The 6,131-nt window shown below is 39.1% G+C and overlaps 1 pseudogene; it reads right to left on the bottom strand.

Moving 5' to 3' along the window:
• Nucleotides 1-388: 388 nt before the first annotated feature.
• Nucleotides 389-5,181, bottom strand: LOC103290377 (4-trimethylaminobutyraldehyde dehydrogenase-like; annotated as a pseudogene).
• Between the last annotated feature and the right edge of the window lie 950 nt (nt 5,182-6,131).

Genomic DNA, 6,131 nt, shown 5'->3' on the forward strand with positions numbered 1-6,131 from the left:
CCGCTTTTCAGTGGAATGACAAGGGGCCGGAGCTTATAACATATCAGTGAGCCGAAATCATCTGTCATGAATCCACCAGGAACCTAAAAGGAACAAGTTCTTCTACATAAACTAGAGAGAAAATTCCGCCAGGGGTTCCAATCTGGGCATGAGTCATAATCCTGGTCCCCTGCCTTCAGAAGTATTACTGGCTGTTTAAGATTGCACAGAAATTCGCTTTGCAAAAAATCGCAACTTTCTTGATTAGAATCGAAAAGTACTTCATACCTTCAATTGGGAAGAGCTGACTGAAAGATGGAGAGTGATGCTGGTCCAGACTCGGACCTTACACAACGGAATTCGGACTCAACCGTATGCACTGCACTGCCTCTGCCGGTCTCAGGAGTCCTCAGCTGTCCACAGGGATCAGGACCCACTTTAAAAAAGCAGATTCCGCAACACTCATCTCCACACACACAGTGTTTAGTTGTGAATCACACTCAGTTGTCATTTGACCATTCTCTCTGCCAAATCCTGAATTCTTATACCCACTGAAGGGCAACTCCACTGGGCCGACGGTATCATTGTTGATAAAGCCCCTTCCAGGCTGGATCTCGGCCACCACTCTGTGGGCACACGGGATGGCCCTGGTGAAGGCACTGGCGACTAGTCCAAAAAGGGTGTTGTTGGCTCTTCCCAGAACCTCAACTTCCGTGTCAAGTAACAGAAGGGACATAACTGGCCCGGAGATCTTTTCCTTCACACAGGTCCTGTCATCTCTGCAGTCAGTCAATACGCAAGGTCTCCTGTACTATCCGTCCTTTCATTGGGGATCTTCAGGTCAGTATAGGTCTCACACACACTACACAGCCCCCTGCTCCTTTGCCAGTTTAACAAACTCAGACTCACTCCAGGTGTGGTCGGTTGATGAGGAGGCCCATCCTGGTATCTTCCAGAAGTGGATCTCCAATTTTTAACCTTTGGGTCTGTTTCACCACTTGTTCTGTGAATTTATCAAGCACTTCCTTTTGCACCAATACCCTTGTGCCATTGCAGCAAACATAGCCTCATGTGAGGAAGTTGGACAACAGCTTCCTTACGGTGTTCTCCAGGCGACAGTCTGAGAAGATGATCAGTGGAGACTTGCCTCCGAGTTCCAAGGTGACAGGTTTGATTCCTTTTGCTGACATCTCCCTGATCTCCAAGCCTGTGGGCACACTTCCGGTGAAGGAGACCTTGGCCGCTCCCGAGGTGGACACAGAAACTGGCCCGTGGAGGCCCCTCCTTGCACCACGTTGAAGAAGCCAGAGGCACCCCAGCCTCAGTGTAGATCTCAGCCAGTGGTAGTGCAGACGCAGGTGTGAAAGGGGACAGTTTAAAGATCATGGCTTTTGCACAAGCTAAAGCTGAGGCCGACTTCTAGGAGGCGATCAGAAAAGGGGTAGTTCCAGGCTCCTATCCCACGCACACGCCCAGTGGCTCTCCTCTGGTAAAACCGAAGGACCCGCCTGGGAGCTGGATGTGCTCCCTAGCCAAGCCCTCCTAGTGCTCCAGGCACTGCCCTGCCAGGAGGGGTCGGTGTCCACGCGGTCTGGAAGATGGCCTCACCTTTGTTGATGGTCCCCACATTGGTGATTTCATTCTTCTGTTCCCTTATGATCCTGGTGACCTCCAAAAGGATTCCACCACGCCCCAAGCCAGATTTTTTACCACATTTTGCAGGCAGCGTTTGCATCTTGAACAGCCTAATTTACCTCCTTTTGCCATGAGCATGTGAAAGTAGCTATCACTAGGCCGGCGGCCGGCTCCAATGCATCCTCGGTGCCAGAGGCGTCTGCCAGCTGTGAAACAAGGAAGGTGCCGGTGCTGGTGCTTCTGAGCAGCGGCTGGAGCAGCCTGAGATTGCAGAACGGGGGTGACGGTTGGGGCAAGGCCAGGCCAGTCTGGCAACATGCGGCAGCTATGTGTTTTTTTAAAAGAAAACAGTAACCGTGTTATCAACAATATTAATAACAAAATAAAACAATAGCTATTATAATTGTTATGGGTTGAATTGCGACTTTTAGTAGGCTGAGTTCCTGCAGTCTCCCACTGGCTGAGCTGTTGCTGGGTGAGGAGGGATAGTTTTTTCCTCTGGATGAGGTTGTAAAGTAGTATCCCTTCCTGTTGGAGGTGCAGGTACATCTCTTCTTGTTTGGGTCAGTAGTGTGCACTGGGTGAGGGTTTGCTCTTCCAGCGTCAGATTGCAAGGACAGCTTCCTTGAAAATGATGCCGCAGTGCCAGGCAAGCGCTAAAGAAACATCACCTCATATAGTTATTTATAGAAATGGCACTTGAATAGTAAAAGCTTCCAGTCACTTGGAACTTACGTAAGCATTGTAATATAAGTATGATTTATCTTAACTTACAAAAAGGCATTCATAACAAGATGCCTTTTGAATAGTACTCATCTATACTAATAAAAGAGTAGTATGCTAATTAGACCGGATAGACCGGACGTCCTTCCGGACAAAGCCGCGGCTGTGAGGGCCGAGGCAAGCCACCATGGCTGTGAGGGCCCACCGCAGAGCCCTGGCAGGGTAGGCAGGGAAAAATAGTTTTCCATTAGCTTTGGAATTCTTTTAGCCAGGCTCTCTGGTTTAAAAACAAACAGCTCCTGGCATTTTATAGCTGATTAATATCAAAAAATTGTCTTAATTATTTAGATTTTTGGGTTTCTTAGATGTAAAATGTTTAATACTCTTCATAGTATTGTTTGGTGCATTAAATGAATTATCTGATGTATTTGGAACAGAACTTTGCACATAGAGTTAAAAAGTACTAGTATACTCTATTATTGTTAAAGGCTATTGTTGTACTTTACTAAGTATAAATTGGTGCTAATTTATGTTAGTATATACCTAAGCTTTGAATTTATGATAAATCACAGAAAATCAAGACATTAATTAGTCAGGAAAAGTCAGGTACTTGGCATTTTTGTCATAGCACTAACAGTTACCTAAGTTATCATATTAGAAACTCCTTTTTGTAACTTTTTCCTAATAAAGATACAAAAATAGTAATATTCACTGCCTTAGTGTTAATTGCTTCTATTTTACATTATTTTATTCTTTCCGATGGATAAATGGTAAGGATAATGTGAAGAAAAGAAATTGAAAATCAACATTATAATTATGCATGTATAATTATATATAAACTGTAAATATATGTGATATATTAATACTCTAAAATAAAATATTAAATATGTGTCTTTGCATTTGGTCAAAAGGTTTTCATTTTGTTTCAAATTCCAAGAAGGAACATATGAAGTTCAATGTTAAATCTAATATATATATTTTAGAACCCAACTTTTAGATTTGCAAAGCTAATCTGCACTATATTATTGTTCTCACTCTTCTCTCCCTTTGATCATTGGTCCATTACTTATTAGAATTCACCTGTATTTACATTATTCACAGTTTAGTTTGCCTGGTCTATTTTAAGAAAACAATAAGCAAAGCAAATTGTCTTTAGATATTTGGATTTAATAAGTAACTATTAAGTTTCAACATTGCTTAAAATTTAGTTCTGAGGAGGTTTGTGATATATGTTCATAGTACTGAAATATACCTTTATGAAGATTTTATGTTCCTTACATTTCTCTGGGATTTTACTAGATGAGAGGAAATTGTCAAAACAACTCTAATTGTATATTGCTTTAAGTTAAACCTCTTTTAATTTCATAGAATTTCTAAAAGTAAATCAAAATGCTTTGATGTTGGTTTTCCACTGATAATAATACATACGTTTTGATGAGTTTGTCCAATTGCAACTTTAGGACTTCCTCTACCCTAAGGAATTTAGTTCTTAAATTACATTTTCATCAACTTTCTATCAGTATTTTCTTTCATGAGAAAATTCATTCACATCTCGGATCTGATTTTTATTAATAAAGTAGGTCCTTTTGAAATATTTTATCTTGTTATTTAATTTTCTGTATCCTAGAAGGTCTTGATGGTTTATTGTCTCTGTGGGTTATTTCATATTTTGTAGTACAAATTAATGTTAATTTTAACAGTTTTATCTTACTATCTACTAATGCTTACATTATGTGTATTAGTAATTGTTTAATATCCAATCCCTGCTTATTATACAATATGACCTTTTACATTTTAAAATCAATGACATTTTAACTATTATTTAATCACTTTAAAAGATATTTTTAGAGATATTTTTAGAGATATTCTATTTTGGAAATTGATATATTTTTATTTTTTCCTAAATATTTTATTATATTTAGTGTAGAAAACATTGTTATATTTTGTTTTTGAATAATTTGGGAATTAGTTTCTTTTCATTTAACTGATTGCTTATTATCATTAGACAATATATTATTTGTTTAAGGTTATTTAAAAACTGTTTCATGAGATATACAAAGAGAATATCATTGAACTCTTATTCAGCCTTCCATTCTTAAAATTCCTATATATATAAATGTTTTTAAGAAGTTTAGTTCAACTTATTATAAAAGCATACACATGATAAAATGCAAACAGTGCATTAAAATCAAAAGTAAAGAATAAAAGCTTCCTTTCTTTATCTGATTTACATTTACATTATAGAATAATGGTATGTAACTATAGCTCAAATACTGAATCTGCTAGCAGTCAGTTCTTATGAGATCTGATTATTTCACTCACTGGCTTACAGAGACATGTTTCTCAAAAACATATTTCTTGTAGAAATATCACAGTGATCCCTGACATACTTGACCCCTGATGCTGTTAAGTATATCAGGTTGATAGTAAGTATATCTTATTTTAAAAGTTTTGCTAAAATGTGAGCATTATCTATTGAATGATCTTTTTGAAGTGATTTTAAACTATACTCAATATTATATTAATTTTATGTTAGACACTAGGTGATGAAAACATATAGCTTTTTCCCAATTAGTTTAGAAGCCTGACACATCTCTAAATAAGTTAGGCCATTATAAGGTAAAAGTCTGCTAAGAGTGGCATAAATAAGTAGACAGATAGACAGATTGATAGATAGATAAAACTAGGATAGAAAAATGAAGGAAATCAAGGCTGAAACATACTTGCACACTTGTACTGTGATAAACATGACTGCCCAAACAGAGGAGTGAATCTTTCTAGCTGGGATAAATCTGGAAAGTTTCCACATAAGTTATGATACTTGAGCGATACTTGAGCTGTCATTGATATATGTTGTTGCTTCCCCACTTTCATCCAGGGGTACCCTGATTAAGAATTATAATTATTTATCTTTTTACATTCATGTTCCATGAGGTTAGCTTTCATAATAATATAGAGATCAAAAGTCAAAGACACATACTGAAAGCCCTTGGGGCATCATTATTTTAATGTATTTAATCAACCTTAAAGGCTAATGTAACATTGAAACAGTGATTTTTATTTCTTTACTAGAGGCCCATTGCACAGAGATTCGTGCAATAGGCCTTCCTTCCCTTGGCTTCCAGCATCGATTTTCCTCCAGCACCCAGGACCCAGGCCTTTGCTCTGGCCTGAGACTGCCGCCTTTGCTGCAGACTCAGGCTGGAGTCTTCCATCTTCGTCTTCGCTGCAAACTCCGGAGTCTGCAGTCTTCAGCTTCACTGCAGCTGGAGTGCCACTCCTGTAGATCCCTTCGCCCCGCCCCCCTTTCCTCTCATAGCATGCATGCCCCACCTGGCCACTCCATGCCTGGAGCAGCTGGGTGGCCACCATCTTTGGCCTTCTAATTTGCATATTCCCTCCTGATTGGCTGGTGGGCATAGTGGAGTGATGGTCAATTTGCATGTTTCTCTTTTATTAGTGTAAATTTCTTTATTTTGGTTAATACTCATCCGAGGATATTTTTCCATTGATTTTTAGGGAGAGTGGGAAAGACATAGAGAAATATAGATGTGAAAGAAAAACATTGATTGGTTGCCTCTTGCTGGTGCCCCCACCAGGGTGCCGTTAACAAAAATTGAATCTGGGACCCATTAGTCTGCAGGCCAAGTCTCTGTCCACTGACCCAAATTGGCTAGAGTGAATTTACCAGAACTTGGAAAATTTTCTTTTCTCTATTTCTCCCCACCATTTTCCTGAATTTAGATTAGGACTCTCTCATTGCTGATTAAACATCCTGATATTAGAAGAAACTT

The sequence above is a fragment of the Eptesicus fuscus genome, chromosome 6 (assembly GCF_027574615.1).
Source record: "Eptesicus fuscus isolate TK198812 chromosome 6, DD_ASM_mEF_20220401, whole genome shotgun sequence".
Taxonomy (NCBI): Eukaryota; Metazoa; Chordata; class Mammalia; order Chiroptera; family Vespertilionidae; genus Eptesicus; species Eptesicus fuscus.